Here is a 21,369-nt window from a genome sequence, read left to right as displayed (position 1 = left end):
CTCTTTTGAGCATTCCTGCTGCACGGTCGTGGAGCATGTTTGTTAATTCGGGGAGCGGCCCCTTGGGCAAATATTTGTGCCCTTTAGGGGGCACAAATATTTGCGTTGTCTGCCACCCGGGAGGGGGCAGAAAATGAATTCTTTTATAAAAAAGTCGGCGCAAAAATCGGCCATTGTTTTGGGGAGTGGGCCCTTGGGCAAAGGCCACTCCCATGTGGGCCATTTTAGGGAGGCCTCTTAAAAATATTTAGTCTTGGGGAGCGACCCCTTAGGCAAGGGTCGCTCCCCTTTTGGGGGCAATGTTGATCACTTTGTCTGCCCCCCGGGGGGGGGGGGCAGAACTTTAATTTTATTTTAGGAATTTAGAAATTGTGCCATTGTGCTGGGGAGTGGGCCATTGGGCAAGGGTCACTCCCATGGGGGCCACATTAGGGTGCCTATATTTTTAAATTTAGTCTTGGGGGCATTATAAATCACTTTGTCTGCCCCCCTGGGTGGGGGGGGGGCAGAATTAAAAAAATAATACATTGGGCCAATGTGCTGGAGAGTGGCCCCTTGGGCAAGGGTCACTTCCATGGGGGCCATTTTAGGGAGCCCAGTTTATAAAATGTAGATTTGGGGAGCGACCCCTTGTGCAAGGGTTGCTGCCCTTTTGGGGGCCTATGATTTTTCTTTGTTTTCCCCCCGGGGGTGGGGGGGGGCGGATTTAAATGTATTGAACTCGGGTGGTGGAGTGAGCTAAAGAATGATGATGGATTAAACCCAATTAGTTGATGGGGGGGAGAATTAGATTTGTTGAAGCGCTCCGTCCATCATCCCTTTTGATATCACCCGGAGGGACAGTTCGGCATATTCCCTTTTTTTTGTAGGGCCAGTAGCCCACCGAGTTATTTTTTTTAATGGTAGGGTGCCGCCTTTGGACATGGGTTACTCCTTTTTATGGGAGGATGATTGTGACCATTTCTGCCCTCTTTGGGTGGCAGAGTAGCAGTAGGTTTTTAGGCCCATCTGCTCCCAAGGGGGGCAGAAGCCATTAGACACCGGAGTTTTATTTATTTTTGTTTTGGGGGTGGCCTCAAGGTCAAGAGTTGCTCCCCTTTTTAGGGGGGTGAATATTTAATTTATACTCTTAGGCCCACCTACCCCTTAGCTTGAATGGTGGTTTGGTGCATTGTTTGCATAAGAGATTGTAATGTTGTGTTCTCCTTTTTATTCTAGTGTAACGCTTTTGATTCCTGTTTTGTGGTTTCGACAGTGGTTGTTGTGCAGTTTTGCGTACTTGCAGTTTTTTTGGTAAGTAAAATATTTGTGTTGTATTTGCTCCAAATGAGTAATATTGTAATGTAGGAATTAATTTTTTTGTAAGTGGTCTCATAGTGGCAGCATATTTAGTTAGTGTTTTGAGCAAGAAAATCTTTGTGATGTGTTTTGTATTGTCTAATGTGTAATTTTCCTTTTACTTTTTTTATAGTGGGATATTGTTGATCCATACTGTGTCTGGGCAGAGTACGTGGTGTAACTGCTTCTGGCAAGTGAGTGGTATCGTATTGGAGTGTATAGGTATTTTTGATAAAGGTGAATTTTGTTCATTGCTTATTTTACATAGTGTTTGTTGTTGTTGACTTGTGTGACAAGTTACCTTTATTAGTAATTATTATGGCTAGCCGTAAAATGACTGCTCAGCAGGTGGTTGGTATTCTTCTTGAATCTTCCTCTGAGCCGGATTATGACACTGAGGGGAAGATTCTGGCAGTGAGTTCTCTCTCCACATGGAATCATCGGATTATGAAGGTTCTCTCAGTGCAGATGAAGTGCCTGTTTTAGAGGAGGATAATGCTGTGCTGATGGTGCAAGAGGCATCTGGATTGCAGCCTGAGGCTGCTAGGCTTCCTACTGGAAGCGCTGGACTCTGGGTTGATCCAAACATGGTTCAGCCGGTGTTGCCTGCCTTTAGCGGTGATGCAGGGTGTAGAGTGGATTGTGAAATTTTTTTGCCTATACAGTATTTTCTGTTATTTATGGATGATGTATTTTTGGGTGAGATTGTTGAACAGACTAATTTGTATGCTGAACAGTTTTTGAGGGACAACAATGACAAACTTCGGCCCCACTCTAGAGCTACCCGGTGGAGTCCCACAAATCTGGAAGAGCTGAAGAGGTTTTTGGGTTTGACTTTATTGATGGGTTTGGTAAGGAAGCCGAATCTGGCTTCATATTGGTCTTCCAGTCCCTTGATGGCAACACCCATATTTCCAGCAGTTCTGACTCGTGATCGGTATTTACTTTTGCTATGCATGTAGTCACCCTGACTGTGACCGTCTTTTTAAGATTCGGCCTGTTCTTGATCACTTTGTTGATCGATTTTCAGAGATTTACATTCAAGGGAAAGAAATATCTATTGATGAGTCTTTGGTTTTGGTCAAGGGTTATTTGTTTTTTAGGCAGTACATCCCTAGCAAAAGGGCACGCTATGGCATTAAACTGTATATGTTGTCTGAGAGTAAAACAGGATATGTTTTTAATTGTCATGTGTACACTGGTAGAGATTCCACTATTGACCCCCCTGGTTGTCCGTCCACTTTTGGAGTTTCAGAGAAAATTGTGTGGGATCTTGCTAGAAGACTGTTCAACAGAGGCCACCATTTGTACCTTGATAACTTCTACACTGCTGTACAATTGTTTAATGAATTGTTTAAAGTGGACACATTTGCATGTGGCACAATCCGCTCTAACCGCAAAGGTTTTCCAAAAGAGCTTGTTTGCAAAAAACTTCAGAGGGGTCAGTGCAGTTCCTTGCGTAGGGAAGAACTACTAGCTGTGAAATTTGTGGACAGGAGGGATGTGTACATGCTGACTACCATCCATGATGAGAGTTCTTCACCTGTGCCTGTTTGGGGTGAGGTTGCTGAAGTGCACAACCCGGTGTGCATTCAGGGCTACAATAAGCACATGGGTGGTGTTGACAGAGTAGATCAGAGGTTGGAACCTTACACTGCTATTCGGAAGGCTTATGTTCGGTATAAGAAGTTGGCCATCCATTTTTTCAACTTAGCAACTTTCAATGCTTTTATTGTGTTCAAGTAGTGTTCTCCTGCCTCAACGTTGACATTTCTTCAGTTTCAGCACTCTGTGATAGCTAGCGTTGTTGTTGTTGTGGAACAGGTAAGTGTTCCTAGATTTGGAGTGGTGGAGGTGTGGCTCGATTGAAAGATCGCCACTTTCCTGATTACATTCCTCCCACATCTACAAAAGACTTTCCCACCAGGAGATGTAGAGTCTGTTGGCGAAGAGGTTTGCGGAAGGAGACTCGTCTTTTCTGCCCTGGGTGTCCTTCTAACCCTGGGCTGTGTGTGCCTGCTTGTTATAGAGCTTACCACACACAAGAATTTTTGGGAATATCCATGAGTGGTAAAATGAACTGTCTGGTCTGTACTGTTTAAAATTTGTATTCGGTTTTAAGTTTGATATTAGTGCAATCTATTTAGTTTCAGATTTTGTGTTAGTAGATTTGTATCTATTTGCAATTTGTTTGTAAAAAAAATTCTAAATGTGATGGCGGTGTGTGTAGGCTGGCGCTTGGCTGGCGGTGTGCGTGGAGTGGTGCTTGGCTGGCGGTGTGCGTGGAGTGGTGCTTGGCTGGCGGTGTGCGTGGAGCGGCGCTTGGCTGGCGATGTGCGTGGAGCGGCGCTTGGCTGGCGGTGTGCGTGGGGCGGCGCTTGGCTGGCGGTGTGCGTGGGGCGGCGCTTGGCTGGCGGTGTGCGTGGGGCGGCGCTTGGCTGGCGGTGTGCGTGGGGTGGCGCTTGGCTGGCGGTGTGCGTGGAGCGGCGCTTGGCTGGCGGTGTGCGTGGAGCGGCGCTTGGCTGGCGGTGTGCGTGGAGTGGCGCTTGGCTGGCGGTGTGCGTGGAGTGGCGCTTGGCTGGCGGTGTGCGTGGAGTGGCGCTTGGCTGGCGGTGTGCATGGAGTGGCGCTAGGCTGACTATGTGCATGGCCATGTGCTTGGATGGTGGTGTGGGTGGACTGGTGCTCGGCTGGCGGTGTGTGAGTAGTTACTCTCTGTTGGTCACTACACACACTGCTAGCTGAGCGCCACTCCACGCAGTCCATCACTTTGTGTAGTTGCTATGTCAGGTATGTGGGCGTGTGAAAGTGATGGGCCCTTGAATGGCGCGGTCTGCTGGTGTGAGTATTGTAATGTGGTGGGCTCGCGGCTGGCGGTGTGAATGTTTTGTGTGTGTCATTTGTATGAAAGGTGTATGAATGGCCTATAAAGAGGTTGGTGCCTTGACGTGGCTTTACAGCTCACGAGCTGTGAGTCAATGGTTCAGTTTCTCATCCTTTCACTTATTAACAGTGCATTTCATTTTTGTGAAATGACTTGCTAATACAGTTGTATATACTGAATCATCACTCACCCTCGTGCCAAATTCAACCAGTATGTGTGTGTGCTTGAGGATTAGATGGCTGTGCAGTAATATTTGTCTTTTTTCTCTTTCTGAAGCAGGGTGTACCTTGTCCCTTTTTGTGAATGTTGTAATGTGTTGCTTTTGCTCCCGGATGGTGTGAATGGTCTTGTGTGTATCAGGTATGAAAGGTGCGTGAATGGCCTGTAAAACGATCGGTGCCTTGTCGTGGCTTTACAGATCACGAGTTGCGAGTCACTGGTTTGGTTTTTATGCATTTAATTATTGACAGAGCATTTCATTTGTGTGAAATCTCTTGTTAATAACATTTTATGTACTGAGCCATCACTCGCCCTCGTGCCAAATCCAACCAGTGCGTGTATGTGTTTGAGGAATAGATAGCTGTGCTGGAAGGTTTGTCTTTTGAGTGTCTATGTTAAGGTGTACATTCCATCTAAGAATAACCTACTAAATGTAGATATTATTGTTAACACATGGGAGTACATGGTGATGTCTCTCTTGTGAATTCCAAGTTATTTTGTTATCTACAATGTCCTGCAAACTTGAAAATGTCTGTCACAATATTGTCCCAAAAAGCTAACGGTGTAGTACTGAACACATAATTATGTCAAAACAATTTGGTTTTGCAAGGGAGGTCACCTGGGTTTTTGGTCCTGTGCTCGGCGGCCATCTAGGGAAACCTACCAAACCCACACATTTCTGAAAAGTAGACACCCGGGGGCTTCCAAGGAGGTATGGCTTGCGTGGATCCCCCAAACGTTCCCTTACCCAGAATCCCTTGCAAACCTCAATTTTAGCTGAGAAAATCTGTTTTTTCACACATGTGTTTTGTGGGAAAGCATGGCATCACTGGGCTCACACAAATTTCCTACCACCCAGCGTTCCCCCAGGTCTCCCGATAAAAATGGTGCCTCACTTGTGTGGGAGGCCCAAGTACTCACGACAGGCAAGGGCCCAAAACATTTTTTGATAGGCAATGTCGATGTTGCCTCAAAATGTTTTGGGGCCTTGCCTCTCGCGGGTACTTGGGCCTCCCACACAAGTGAGGCATCACTTTTAATCGGGAGACCTGGGGGGACGCTGGGTGGTAGGTAATTTGTGTGAGCCCAGTGATGCCACACTTTCCCACACAGAAATGTGTGCAGAAACTGTTTTTTTTTTTTAGCTAAAATTGAGGTTTGCAAGGGATTCGGAGTAATGGAACATTGGGGGATCCACACAAGCCATACCTCCTTGGAAACCCCCGGGTGTCTACTTTGCAGAAATGTGTGGGTTTGGTAGGTTTCCCTAGGTGCCAGCAGAGCTAGGGTTCACAAACTACAGCTAGGTACTTTGCCAGAAAAGGGTCATTTTTCACTGTGAAATTGAGGTGCGACCACGTTGCGTTTTGCGTCGTTTCCTGTCGCAGGCACTAGGTCGACCCACACAAGTGAGGTACCATTTTTCTCAGAAGACTTTGGGGATCCACGCAGATTCCAGACCTTTCCACCACAGAAATGTAGGAAAATTTGTTTTTTGGACAATTGTTTAGGTTTGCAAGGGATTTTGGGAAACAGAACCTGGTGGGAGGCAGTCAAGTCACCCCATCCTGGATTCCCCAGGGTGTCTACTTTTCAAAAATTTATAGGTTTGCTAGGTTTCCCTAGGTGCCGGCAAAGCTAAGGTACATAAACTACAGCTAGGCAATCTGCCAATAAAAGGGTCATTTTTCACTGCGAGATTGAGGTGTGACCACGTTGCGTTTTGCGCCGTTTCCTGTTGCGGGCACAAGGCCGACCCACACAAGTAAGGTACCGTTTTTATTGGGAGACTTAGAGTAATTCAGATTTGTAAATCAACTGTTATTACCTATTAAGTTTTCATGCATTTCTCCCTTCCAAATGAAAGACATTGTGTAAAAAAGAAGTCATTTTGAAAAATGACCAATAATTCTCAAGCTAGTAGGAGTATTCCCAATTTTGAAAATGTGCAAATATGTACTGTTTCTAAACTCTATAACTTGTACCCATTTCAGAAATACATAGGTGTCTTTCATACCGATTTTTCCATGTATACATTTTCCCAGAATAATTGCTCAATACCCGGTACATAATAAAATACCATTGCAAGTTGTTGCTCAGTTTTTTTACTCTGGGTTTGTCGGGTTCTTGGTGAACCTACAAGTCCTATATATCCCCACAACCAGGAAGGTCCAGTGGGTGTAACAGTATATTGCTTTCAAAGAGCGGTCACAATTACAAGAAGTTACAGGTGAAAACATTGACACAAAAGGCTGTTTTTTTCAACTGATTTTCAATTTTTCCAATATTTAACTATTAGTTTCTATTAAGAAACCTTCATGGATTTAGACAAATGACCCATTTCTGAATTCAGAATTGTATGTACTTTTCTAAAATGTATAGCTTTCCAGGATCCATTATTGCTTTCATACTCATTTTTACCATTAACTGGAAGGAGGTTGAAAGCACTAAAAGTAGCAAAAATAGGCTATGTCCCAGAAAAATGCCCAAACTGTGAAAAATGTTGGTTCTCTGACAAAAGACTGTCATTCCCTAAAAGCTGGGAAAATTGTGATTTCAGCCCCGCAAACCCTTTTTTGATAACATTTGCAGGGAAAAACTCAGAGGCTTTCATTTGCAGCCCGTTTTCCCCATTTTTCTGAAAAAAACAAAAATGTTACTGTATTTTGCTTAATTTCTGAGACCCCTCCAAGGGAATCCACAAACCCTGGGTACCTTTACAATCCCCATGATGTTGAAAGAAAAGGACGCAAAATTGGCATGTATACCTTGTGTGGTCAAAAAGTTACAGGGGCCTAAGCGCGCACTACCCCAAATAGCCAAAAAAAGGCTTAGCACAGGAGGGGGAAAGGCCTAGCAGGGGAGGGGTTAAAACCTGCACTGCCGGTCCATCCAAGCACCTGACCCCCACACTCACAGACTTGACTGTACAACCCCTCCTAGCGTGCTCAGCTCTGTGTGCCTGCTGTAGTGTGCAGAGGCCATCCTTTATAAAAGTTAATTAATTTCAGCAGCTGCTGCAGTGATGTGCAACCCTACTCGCTGCCAATGTTGTCCGTAAACATTTGGGAATATATTGTATTGTGAATTTTTAAGATGCTCAAAAACACAGAATCACCCCATCTGGCTCAGAGTGAGCAAATCACATGCCCTCTTTGTTTCTCTCAGTGAAGCGCTTTATGAATATAAACATTTATCTGGACCCCTGGCACCGGCAGAGACAGTGCCCTCATGTGGATCATGATAGTGTCACTGAGCTGCCCTTCCATTTCTGGTGCTGCCCTTCCATTTCTGGTGCTTTGCAGCACTTTTAAGATCTTGGAGTTTCTCGTTGCTCAAATGGGAATAATTTCTGATATGTATAGGTTTCCCTCATCTTCATTCCTTGAATTTGCTTGCTAGAATGGGTCACTCAGTCATTGAATGACATTCATGATTACACTGAAATTATGAAAATGTTGCACACAAGCAATGTTAACCCTTGCCAGCTATGGCTGGAATACCAACAAAATTTAAAGGGGTTGTGCGAGGGTCCATGGAACTGAATGTTACCTATGATGCCCACAGCCACCACGTGTGAATCATTACAGACTAGCATGAACAGTTTGGTAATCATTCACTGATTTGCGACTGCTACTCATTGACAGGTTTTCTTGCTTAACTTTGTTTAGCATCTCACATGTAAAAACATGTTTGGGTTTTGCGTTTCTCCTCCACGCAAGCTTTACGATTTGTTCAGAGCAGCCTATGTAAAGAAATAAAGAATTTGACACATGGGGAACAATAACTGCTCTGTGGCTGTACTGCTATGTGTCCTTTCCAGCCTGAACACAGGGACCTTTAACTCCAAGCACACTAACACAAACCTCTTGGCTTTGTGAATAAATCTCAAAATGCTTGGACATTGATACAGTGATCTAATATGGACTTGAAATTTAGTTAGACTGAAGGAACACTTTGGATGGCCCCACAACAGAAACCTTGACTCAAAGAAAAAATGTTTAAGAAACCAATTGTTCAATTTAAGTACAGGTTGTTTGTTAAATTTGTATGCGGCCCTGAAACATCTCACGTTACAGGCATTGTTTTGTGGCATTTATTCAGCGCTATGTCTTAAAAATTAGATCCCCTTGGGAATTTCTGCATTCAACACACCACTATTAGTTTGTAACTCTACTCTCATAACCTACGTATTAGTAAACGCTCACCCAATAGGAGCTTAATGTATTAGCCAATTAATCAAAATTTAAAAATTGTTTTATTTATTTGTACATTCTAAATTCATCATAACTCAATTATTTGTTCATGTGATTTGATTATAGATTATCCAACAGTTTAAATGATGAATAAACTAGATACTAGTGTATAGGAACGGTTTGTGTACATGAATTGTTTATTGATATGATTATATACTTTGTGTTTTTTAGATATTCAAAGTGCTGTGATATGATTAATGTAATTTTTAAAGCCTGAAGAAGGTGGTAGGACCTGTGAGACCACCGAAACGCATCGCTTCTTGGTCACTTTTAAACAGGACTTGCCCCTTTGGGGACAATATTGTTTGTGATTTACTCTAACAAAGTTTTTATTTGTATATGAATATTGATTTTTCACATTGTCACGCACTTTTGTTTTTAATCTGGCGGGGGTTGCATTTCGTCGTGTTTTTAATTGTGTTGTGATGAATTTAGAATGTACAAATAAATAAAACAATTTTTACATTTTGATTAATTGGCTAATACATTAAGCTCCTATTGGGTGGGTATGTACTAATACATGGGTTATGAGAGTAGAGTTACAAACTAATAGTGGTGTGTTGAATGCAGAAATTCCCAAGGGGATCTAATTTTTAAGACATTGTGTCAAGTGGCGTCCTGTCCCTTTGGCGGAGTAGGACCCGTCTCATTTGTTTTGGTATTTATTCAGCGCTTACTACCCTTATGTGGGGGTGCTCAATAACTAGCCTACATGAGTAGAATGCTTCACCATGTAGGGTGTGTTGTTGGAAGGAAGTTTTTATCCCATGTGGGAAGTATTTCAACATCATGAGCGAAGACCACTGAGGTTTAGTTATCGTGTAACGTAGCAGTGTGTTGGATGATGAAGTGTAATAGACGCACATATTTTTTCAGCATGACAGTAGCTTTGCAAGTTCCTTTGTGATATTTCATGTGTTACTGTGTGCCTACCTAGTTACTGCACTGGGTTGTCCAATCTAAGAATTTGTATATAGTTGTTGTCCCGAGCTGGGATGGTTGAGAGAGAAGTGGAGAGATCTGTTGGTATGAGAATTAATATCATCCCATATCGGAGTGTCTATGTGAGATATATAGATGTGGTCAGATTGTATAGGTGTCAAATGTAGATATTTTCCAAGTCATCAGCATTGCTGCACTAAACACCACAAGTAAAAGGCATACCAAAACGGACCTGTTCCTTGTCCGGTTGTGAAAGGCATGTCATGAGGAATCAACAACCTACAAGCAGCAGCCTGTCCAAAACTATCCTACACAGCACCAGGTACATCTCCAAGATCACTAGAGGTGGGCGAGTCAATAAATTAACAAGGAGAGCTGAGCCAAGGTCAGGCTCGGATCGAAAAGCCCGTGCAAATATAAATCATACAACAAACATCACTTAAAATATCATAAACTCAGTCTAAAATTAATTTTTTAACATGGAAGCTTTGACATTAACACGTCACATTATAGCATTGCACTGATAATTACATATTGAAAGAGATAGTTTATTAATGGTTTAGATTTAATAACTAAGAGGCAAAACAGTTGTCAAGTACATGGCCCAGATTATTACAGAGAAACATTATAGTCTATTAAATCAAACGCAATAGTTTTTGTACAAATGGTATTCTGAAATCACATACTCTAAAGGACTCTCATATGATTATGAGGAAATAAAAAGAGTTTTGGTGAAATTAACTAAATGCCTTAGACTACACAATTTAAGTTGGGAAGCCGAGATTCATCCAGGTTTTCTGGTTTCACTTATAATAAAGCATCCACTAACAAGTACCCATTAGTCTTTATTTATGTGAAGGCTTGTTTTTGTCTGTGATTTTTTTAGGCTGTTTTATATAGACAGAACTCCACCTGAAGGTATTGGTGAGGACAGGACTTTTCACGGGAACCTGTTGCATTACAAAAGGTCAAGTTCATTTTTTATGGGCGTGGAGATTTCAGAAGATATGACGAAAATCACGGGAGCTCGGCGCGTTATGGGCTCGCTGTTCCAAAAAGGACCTCGCGCTAAACCAGACTTCGGGCTTGAGCTTTCAGTGGCGCGCCCACCTCTACTGGATTAGGAACATAACCTCCTACTGTGAGAGTTCGAACACCTACACATCATATAGCACATAAATCGTACAGATTTCGACAAAACGCCCGCCCTCGTTAAACACTCACAAAATACAACTCCCTACCACATACAATAACATCAATCAGATAAAGGCCGCCGTCACCGAGTACACCTCTGCCAAGCCGTCTCACCCTCTGCTCCGAGGTCCTCCAGCTCCAAGTACCCGTAATGAGGCCGAAAGTTGTGCGGTATCTCCGACTCGCACGGGGTGATCGTTACTCGTAGTGTGCCTAAGCGCTGTTATGCCTTTTATCCACATTAAAAGCAATCGCTTCCTTAGCTAGAAAACAGACTCGCGCTCTGTCCAATTGACAGCCACCCAAATACAGCTACTCCATCCCGAATGGATGTCAACCGACCAATCAGGCTGGAGGGCGGACCCTTAAAGCGCGCATCCGGCTGCTGTTCGAGACATTTGTGCGAAAGGCTGGCCACGTTCTGCTTTCCGAGATATTGTACTAACTCGTGATCAGGCGAGGTGTAATTGACGGCAGTTGGGTAGCAGGGGGTGATGGGCGTTCCACCCAGGGAGGCACGAGTTTTGGTTGCGGCCTCCTCTCACCCCTTACCTGCGGCCCTCTCTGGGGAGTCTAGCACCGCCCCCCCCCCCTTACTGGTTTATTGCCTCGTGTTAAATTGAAGTAGAGCAGTGGTCTTCAAACTTCTTAATGCCACGTACCCCTTGTAAACAAAACACGTATTTGCAATACAATAGGTTTCGCACTTGCGAGAGTTTAGGCTATTGGCATTGTAAATGGTAATGCCTTTTATTTATTATTTAAAAAACAACAGGTAAATAAAAGGCATTGTCATTTACAATGGCCAACAGCTCAAACTCTCGCAAATGCGAGACCTATTGCATTGCAAATCCTTTTTTTAAACATTCTTTGTAGATAAACTTCTAATATCGCTATTTATGAGCCGGTATACCTTGTGGAAAAGTTATTTACGGCCTCACAATAGCCCTGCACCTAAATCCGCATTACTAGTAATCAGGGTTCAGAGGCAAGCACCACATGGCTTTTGATTCAGGAGGGGACATGCGGGTTAAATGCTATGTAATATGCGAGTAACTGTAGTGGCGCACTAGTTGTTGCACGTCACGTAAGGACGTGACGTGCGGCGGCCATCTTGGGGAACGATGCGCGCGCATCTCATTAGGAGGCGCGAAATGAGACACAGAGAGCAGCGCCGGCTCGGCGCTCTTCAGGGAAGTTATAAAGTTAAATAAAGAAGCGTGCAACCAAATAACTGGGTCAGCGATTTATTGCTACGAGCATTTCTACAGTGGCGACGAGGTCGGAAAGCGACCAGAATCTTCAAAAAAAAAAAAAAAACGAAAAAAAACGGACCCACCACGAGGGAACTCTGGGAGAGTCAGCAGAGCTCCAGCCAATCCAGACCCTGTTGCAGTACGGATCTGAGAGGCCATATGATCCCGGCAGCGCCAACTGGACAGAGCCTGGACCTATGCACCAGATAAGTTCCCATAAACCTGAAGAGCGCGGCAGAGCCCATAACTGCCCAAACAGGGAAGGCAGCAGGAAGGTGGCACAGAGACCTTATGCAGCCAAGACAAGCGCGCCAAATCCAAACCGCCCATTTACACGTGAGGTACCGAGCTGGCCGCCACAAAGCAGGGGGAGGGGGCTGACACTGAGAGTCCCCAGGCACAACCCTGCAAAGAAGAAGCGGACAGCACCCCAGGTAGCCCCACCAGCAAAGGAGACAGGGCACCCACAGTCAAGGAAGAGAAGATGAGTACACCAGCGGGATATGCCATAGCGCCGGTCCACGTGTATGCCCACGCCATCGACGACCTGAACGAACACTATCGACCCACTGTATGTGTGTCAGTCGACAGATTCAATTTCCAGCAGAGGAAACAACGGGCTGGAGAGTCGATTGAGGAATACGTAGCGGCCCTGAAGAAACTAGCGGCCACGTGCAGGTACGGAGTGTGGGGGGAGGAGTTTATCAAAGACCAGATAGTGATGCACACCTCCAGCACGAACGTTCAGGACAAGCTGTGGGCGAGTGGAGACACCACACTCACAGACGTGATGGTCATCGTCAAGAGGGCAGAACTCGCACGCAGGTGCGCCGACGCTACCAAGAAAGACACGGCAACCAGTGCCATGGTAAACAGGGTATATGAAGAGGAACCTCGCAGGGACCAGAGGTACAAGGGCCCCGCACCAAAAGGATCCAACAAATGGCAGGGCAACGCAGGACTGCAAGGAAAACAAGCAGGCAACGACACCAAGAAAACGTGCTACAGGTGCGGAAGTTGGTCCCACGAGGCACATGACAGAAGATGTCCCGCATTCAGGGCCAAGTGTTTGCACTGCGGCATCATCGGCCATTATGAGAAAGTGTGCCGGAAGAAAACGTCAAAAAGCGTGGTGAAATACATCGACCAAGGAGAGGAAAGCCAGGACGGGACTACAGAAGAAGAAGTAGTCACCGTCTTATGCATATATGACCAGGTATTATGCGTGGATGGAACAAGGACAACCAAACCGGTATTAGAAATGAAGATGGGCGGAATAACCATTAGTGTAGTGGCGGATACAGGCTCCCCCTACACAATAGTTCAAAGAGCGGTGTGGGACGAAACATTCAGACCAAGGCTAGGACCAGAGTTGGAGAAACTGGACATCCGACCAGTCACATACAATGGCGATCGTATCCCAATGGTGGGTTTCCGACTCCTGAAGTTCGAGTTCAGAGGCCGGTCAGCGCTCTGCAAGCTGTACGTCTCAGAGAGGGGACCGTCCGTACTGGGATGGCTGGACCAGGGCGACCAGGGAATAAAATTGGACCCAGGAGGAAAAGAACAGATCCTGCTCACGGAACCGGAAACATGGCCCAATTTGACTAAGTGGAAAGAAGACTACCCAAAGGTGTTCGGAGGTACAGTAGGGAAACTGGAGAGATTCCAACACAAGATTGTACTCAAGGAGGACGCCATTCCCGTTGCCCACAAAGTAAGAAATGTACCCATAGCGGTAAGAGAGGCAGTTCAAATAGAGCTTCAAGACTTGGAGAAGAAAGGGATAATTGAACCTATTACCTGTGCAGAATGGCTCACACCGTTGGTGGTAGTCATGAAGCCCAACGGGAAGGTCAGGCTCTGTGTTGACCTGAGAGAACTAAATAAGAACATTGTCGTGGAGAAATTCCCCCTCCCAAGGATTGATGAAATGTTGGCGAGAACCAGGGGGGTCAAATGGTACTCCACCATCGATTTGACCTCCGCTTACCACCAAATAGTATTGCACCCGGACAGCAGGAAACTTACATCATTCATCACCCCATTTGGTTGCTATCAGTTCTGCCGCATGCCGTTTGGACTGGCCTCGGCAGCTGCCGTGTTCCAGAAGCTAATGCACCAGCTGTTTAGGAACATGACAGGTATCCAATATTTCCAAGATGACATTCTGGTAATGGGGCGAGACAAAATGGACCATGATCAGAAGCTCGGAAAAGTGCTGGAAACCCTGGAAATCAAAGGCCTCACACCAGAGTGGACAAAATGCCGATTGGGCCTGGAGTCGGTGACCTATCTAGGCCATGAAATAGGGGTACAAGGCATCACACCTAAGGCAGAAAATGTAAAGGCAATCGCTGAAGCTCCACCCCCCACAAACAAGGAGGAAGTCAGATCATTTTTGGGTATGGCGGAGTATTACAGTAAATTTGTGGTACACTTCGCTTCAAAGACACACCACATGAGGATGCTGACCAGGGAGAGCACCAGTTTCCAATGGACACCAGAAACACAAAGTGAGTTTGAGACAATCAAGAAGGACGTCACGGGAGCGGTGCCGCTCAAAGGATATGACCCACAGGTCACCACCGTGCTCACAACTGACGCCAGCGACAAGGGACTGGGCGCAGTGCTCATGCAAGATCGGGGACAAGGACAGATGGAGACGATCAGTTTTGCATCCCGGGCATTGACCGCTACCGAAAGCAAATACAGTGTAATCGAAAAGGAGATGTTGGCCGTGGTGTGGGCCATGACGAGATTTCGGCAATTTCTATGGGGAACCCGATTCCTGCTTAAGACAGACCATAAGCCGTTGGTGAAGGTGCTAACATCTAGTGGACACGCCAACGCCACTCCCAGAATATCCAAAATGACTCTGAAACTACTTGAATTCAGGTATGATGTGGAGTACATTCCAGGGAATCGGAATCGAGTAGCAGACTACCTGAGCAGAGCAGCAGCCATGGAGCCAGGAGAGGAAGACCCCACAGATCAAAGGGAATTGGTAGCTCTCGTGGAGGACCAGGAGAAAATCATCAGCTACCAGGAGTGGACAGAGGAATACGAGGAGGACAGCGTCATGAAAGAAGTGAAGATGCATATTGTCAAGGGCTGGCCAGACAAAAAACACGTGAGTGAAAATGTCAAGCCATACTATGAAGTAAGGGAAGAATTGTCGGTAGGGGACAAGGGAGTGTTCACATATAGAGGAGACAAAGTGATCCCCCCAAGGAACCTCATCACCAAGTTACTGAACATATTACACGAGGGCCACCTAGGCATAGGAAAATTGAAGTTAAGGGCCAAACAAAACTACTGGTGGCCAGGCATGGACATAAGAGCGGAGAGGCACGTCAGAGAGTGTCCACAGTGCCAAGGAGCTGACAAGACGCTCAAACCCCTGCGCCCCGCGCTAGGAAAGTTCGACCCCCCGCAGAACCCGTGGGAAGAACTATCGATAGACATATTAGGACCCATCCTTGATGACCAGGGCACTCAGAAGTATGTATGTGTCCTCATGGATCGATACTCCAAATGGCCGGAGGTGAAGGTGGATGAGACCATGGACACTGAAAACATTCTGAATTTTTTGTCAAACACTTTCGTGAGAGAGGGCATCCCCAAGTCTATCCTGAGTGATAACGGCCCCCAATTCACGTCTGAAAGATTGAACAAATGTATGCAGAGGAACGGCATCACAGTCAAACACACAGCGATCTACCATCCAGCAGGAAACGGCTTGGTGGAACGGTTTAACAGGGTCGTGATGGGAGCCGTACAAGCTGCCATTTCCTGCAGCAAAGATTGGGAGAAAGGCATAGAGAACATTTTATGGGCCTACAGGATCACTCCCACTGGAACTGGATACAGCCCATTCCAGATCTTGAGAGGGCGTGAACCCTTCACGCACGACAACCGGATTTGGAAAGAGAAAGTTATCACCAGCGAATGGTCTCCCGCGGTGGTACGAGCCAACCTGGAAAAGGCACAATCCATTTATGCCGACCACTACAACAAACGGAAAAATGTGAAAGGGTCAACGTTGGAGATAGGTGAGTGGGTAAGAGTAAAGTTGGCAACGCTACAGAAGAAAGGAGACAGTAAATATAGTAAGCCCATGCAAGTAAAGGAAGTGTACGACCGAGCGGCCCTGCTGAGTGATGGGAATGTGTGGTCCCAGGATCGCATGGCCAGATGCAACAAGATCTTGCAATGGGAGCAGAACGGAACTGAATGGGAGGACATGGAAGACCCGCAGGTAGAAAAAGAACAATGTGCAAGTGAGCAGCAAGAAGGGGGAAGTGCCAGAGATGAACGACTGGAGGAGAGAAGTGAGAACAGTAACCAAGGAGCCGATATGGACATACGAAGGAGGAGTACGGACATGGGCGCGGCTGCGCTGAGAGAAGAAGGATGCATCGAGATACAGAGGCAAGGGGCCCCGGCGAACCCGGCCCGGGTGACCCGGAGTGGAAGGTCTGTGGTGAGACCCTCCAGGTTTCGAGATTACAACATGGACAGCGAACTGTAAGTGACTCATTCAATGTGTGGAAAAAGGGGAGATATGTAGTGGCGCACTAGTTGTTGCACGTCACGTAAGGACGTGACGTGCGGCGGCCATCTTGGGGAACGATGCGCGCGCATCTCATTAGGAGGCGCGAAAGGAGACACAGAGAGCAGCGCCGGCTCGGCGCTCTTCAGGGAAGTTATAAAGTTAAATAAAGAAGCGTGCAACCAAATAACTGGGTCAGCGATTTATTGCTACGAGCATTTCTACAGTAACCTTCATCATACATGCCAACATTTCAGGAGAGCAAAGTGGGAAATTAAAAAAAAAAATCGGGAGAATGGGGCTTTGAATCGGGTGACAACAACAAACATTTAGAGAGGGTCAAAGGGGATTTTAAAGACCACACTCTGATACAGCCCCAACAGTACTGGACAGAAAAGAGCATCAGAGGGTCTGAAGTACCAAGAAGGGGAGCACTATGTGTGTATCTAAAGAGGACTACCCACGACTACCTTCATCAACATACCAAGGAGGTAAGAGTCACCCCCACAAGGAGTCTACCCAGTGATCATATGAGGATTCCCATCAGTCACCACACGGAACTGCCCTTCATCATTTGGGTTCCTCTTGGGACCACTACTGATGTTATCTATTCTATTTCACATGGAGGGGTCTGGTAACGAGATACCCTCACATGATCAAATAGATTAACGTGGTCTCTTATCTCAAACGGAGATGATGTTATAAAGAGGGGACTGATATCGTAGTGCAAAAATTAGTCAAAGAAAAACTAAGTGTGTGAATTAAAATTGGATGAGGGGGTGCTGAATGTAACTTTATTCCTTTGCTACCCACTCTGCCAATGTTAAAAGAAGTAGACAAGAATAATCCAATAATTCTTGGATCATTAAATGTATTCTGGGGTCAACATGTTTCTGCAATGTGTGACAATAGTTGTCATTGCTTTCATCAGGACCATCATACACATATGCTACTACGAATTAGTGCTCTCAAAGAAAAAACAAAGAGTGCTCAAAATTATAAATGAATTATGAATAATTCAAACACGATACTAGAGTCACCTGAATCCACTAGATGTCTGTATCGGTGGTTTCACCATTCCAATGAGGATATTGCTAAAAGTAATGAAAGTATGATGTTGTTATATTATAGTCATTTAGAACAAACATAGCATTCCTGTACTTGTACATTTGTACTAGGTCAGTTTCATATAATCCTAGTGGGAAGTAACATTCTTCCAGGCACACTCATAATGTCATTTACCATAGTGCGCTGATCTCAACTTTAGAAATGAATTGTCAAATTGGCAAAGGAGATTAGCATCTTACCCCAATTGGAGGATGTGTAGACGGTGTAGCGGTCGCTGAAAAGAGCTAGGAACAACAATCGCTCAGCTCTTCTGGAACCCCCAGTGCAAAAACCTCCCCTTGAAAGACTAACTTTTGTTACCACTTTTGGGACTCTGTCCAATAAAATCCAGAGAATGGATAAACGCCACTGGTCAATTTTGAATTCTGATGAATCTACAATTCAGATGCCTTTGTTTTCCTTCAAGAGGGGCCCAAACTTGAGGGATCGTCTTATTCATACGAGACCACGCAATAGGGAACCCAGGGCTCTGGGTACACTAAGGGACCTTCCTCCGGTGAGAGGCCACCACCCATGTGGTTCATGTCATTCCTGCCCCCAAACGAAGAAATCTACAGAAATAGATATAGGCACATCACGGCCTTGGATTCAAAACAAGTTTACAAACTGTAACAGCGACAACCTGATATACCTAATTACATGTCCTTGTGGACTAAGATACGTGGGGATGACCACTCGGAAAATCAGAGTAAGGATATCGGAACACAAAAGCACCATTAGGTGCAAGAGGCAAACTACTAAACTGACGAATCATTTCCTTGAGGCACGCCATCCAACCACTGCATTACAGTGGACAGTTATTGAACAGCCCAACATTCCGCACCACATCACTGACATAGGCAGATTTCTGCTATTGAAAGAACAAAAATGGGTTTTTAAATTGGGCACTAATAATGGAGGGCTAAATGATGATATACCATGGGTCAATTTGTGAAGTTGTTTCTTACCTGATGGTACCATCTTTAACCTATAATCCTCTGATAATACTGTGGGCATAGACCCGATTAATTGATCTGTACCACCTCTTGTCTTGATATGTCATCCAAGGTCTGATATACAGGATATATACGATTTAATAAACCTCTATACCCTCTAAACCATCATCCATGGTTGAACATGTTGCGTGAAATCACTATTCATGAAAAGCAATTACGTTGATTGACAGAACGTAGGCACTACTATCTAAGCTATAGCAGTGCCATGTGGAACGTCTGCTAAACCAACGCAGTTTGGGCTGTTTTATGCAAATAAAGACGATATGTCATTCTAATATAGATACTGAGTACCTGTTTGCTCTCATTGTTTACCTTGTTGAATTTTGAGAATACCGTAACATCATTGGTCCTCAGACCCACCAACCGCGTTTCATATAATAACTCATGTGACACGCTACTATTCAACCATACACGCCGTTCTATATAGCGGCTTAGGCGGACTCCCACACTATCTAAGCTACAGCAGTGTCATGTGGAACGTCTGCTAAACCAACGCAGTTTGGGTTGTGTTTTTTATAAATACGGGCGATATGTTATTCTTATACACATACCAAGTACCCGATTGTCTTAATTTTTTACCCTGTTGAATTACGAGAATACCGTAACATCATTGGTCCTAAAACCAACCAATCGCGTTTCACATAATAACCCATGTGACACGCTACTATTCAATCATACACGCCATTATATACAGCGGCCTAGGCGGACTTCCACACCTCCCCGATCGGCTCAGACGCCAACTCGAAGTACCGACGGTTAGGTGAGAGAGATGTATATTTATTTGCGTTTTACCGCCTCTGTGTGTGTCTATTCCTCACTAGCTTTGCAAGCGCTGCAAGTTGCTCACTCTGTGTATATTTGTTACTGCATATATCTTCAGCGTAAGTCCAGAGGATATGAGAACTATCTTTGGTACTGCTAAGTGCGAGTGACTTACCATGCCCCTAACGAGCTGCAGGACCCATTCCTTGATCGGGTGCATATTCAATGTTGTAACAGCTGTAAAAGCATGATAGCTCAATCGAATCATGCTTAGAGGCCAACCACGATATGTTTAAGGGGCATGGGGCAGCGCGTTCGGTTCATCTCTGTGATTGTCTGCAAAACACTAGAATTAAGTGGCTTTTTCAGCACAGCTGTTTTTTGCCCTTTTTTCAGAGCGGTGCTTCCCCTTCATCCTGAGCCGTGGCCAGGTGGGGTGAAGTCTATACATCCTCCAATTGGGGTAAGATGCTAATCTCCTTTGCCAATTTGACAATTCATTTCTAAAGTTGAGATCAGCGCACTATGGTAAATGACATTATGAGTGTGCCTGGAAGAATGTTACTTCCCACTAGGATTATATGAAACTGACCTAGTACAAATGTACAAGTACGGGAATGCTATGTTTGTTCTAAATGACTATAATATAACAACATCATACTTTCATTATTTTTAGCAATATCCTCATTGGAATGGTGAAACCACCGATACAGACATCTAGTGTATTCAGGTGACTCTAGTATCGTGTTTGAATTATTCATAATTCATTTATAATTTTGAGCACTCTTTGTTTTTTCTTTGAGAGCACTAATTCGTAGTAGCATATGTGTATGATGGTCCTGATGAAAGCAATGACAACTATTGTCACACATTGCAGAAACATGTTGACCCCAGAATACATTTAATGATCCAAGAATTATTGGATTATTCTTGTCTACTTCTTTTAACATTGGCAGAGTGGGTAGCAACAGAATAAAGTTACATTCAGCACCCCCGCATCCAATTTTAATTCACACACTTAGTTTTTCTTTTACTAATTTTTGCACTACGATATCAGTCCCCTCTTTATAACATCATCTCCGTTTGAGATAAGAGACCACGTTAATCTATTTGATCATGTGAGGGTATCTCGTAACCAGACCCCTCCATGTGAAATAGAATAGATAACATCAGTAGTGGTCTCAAGAGGAACCCAAATGATGAAGGGCGGTTCCGTGTGGTGACTGATGGGAATCCTCATATGATCACTGGGTAGACTCCTTGTGGGGGTGACTCTTACCTCCTTGGTATGTTGATGAAGGTAGTCGTGGGTAGTCCTCTTTAGATACATACATAGTGCTCCCCTTCTTGGTACTTCAGACCCTCTTATACGCTTTGAATCGGGTTACTGGCATGTATGGGCTTTGGAAGTGTGCTGCTGTAGGATCGGACATTTGAAACGCAAATGCACATTTTTTTCTTACCTTTCAGAAGCATGGAGCATAATGGCAGGCAGAGAGGGTGATGCAAGTGTTGGGCACTGGCCTGGCAGGTTGTTGGCAGTGCATGCACCCCCCACCCCCTGTGGCAGCCTGGGCTGAAACAGCCTCCCCCCCAGTACTTCGCAGGTCTTTAAAAGACGATTCTCTTGTTAATGACGCTTTGTTGGTTTTTCACCCCTTCGAGAGCCCCTGCATTGCCACTCTTTGCTGGAAGAATTAGCACTTTACACAATACCAACCCCTGTCAGCTGAAACCCCCGAGGAATCGGGTTTTTGCTTGTAGGGATCGGGAGGCGGGAGACTAGCCTTCAAATCAGTAGTCTCACGCCTGAATCGGGAGGGTTGGCATGTCTGCTTCA

General features: G+C 45.0%; 1 protein-coding gene across 2 annotated transcripts in view; it reads right to left on the bottom strand.

The window, feature by feature from the left end:
- The window catches only part of LOC144781847 (CLOCK-interacting pacemaker-like), a 252,776-nt gene extending 241,633 nt beyond the window's left edge, over window positions 1-11,143 (bottom strand). Inside the window, exon 1 of one of the 2 annotated variants that reach the window (XM_078660886.1) lies at window positions 10,948-11,143. The gene's annotated coding sequence lies outside the window, so the exon portion shown is untranslated. Of the gene's footprint in view, window positions 1-10,887 lie in introns of both variants that reach the window. The other variant, XM_078660887.1, reaches the window with a different exon arrangement.
- Window positions 11,144-21,369: the final 10,226 nt, after the last annotated feature.

The sequence above is a fragment of the Lissotriton helveticus genome, chromosome 9 (genome assembly GCF_964261635.1).
Source record: "Lissotriton helveticus chromosome 9, aLisHel1.1, whole genome shotgun sequence".
NCBI lineage: Eukaryota > Metazoa > Chordata > Amphibia > Caudata > Salamandridae > Lissotriton > Lissotriton helveticus.
The sequence above is the reverse complement of the archived record's forward strand: the minus strand, read 5'-3'. Positions and strand labels throughout refer to the sequence as shown.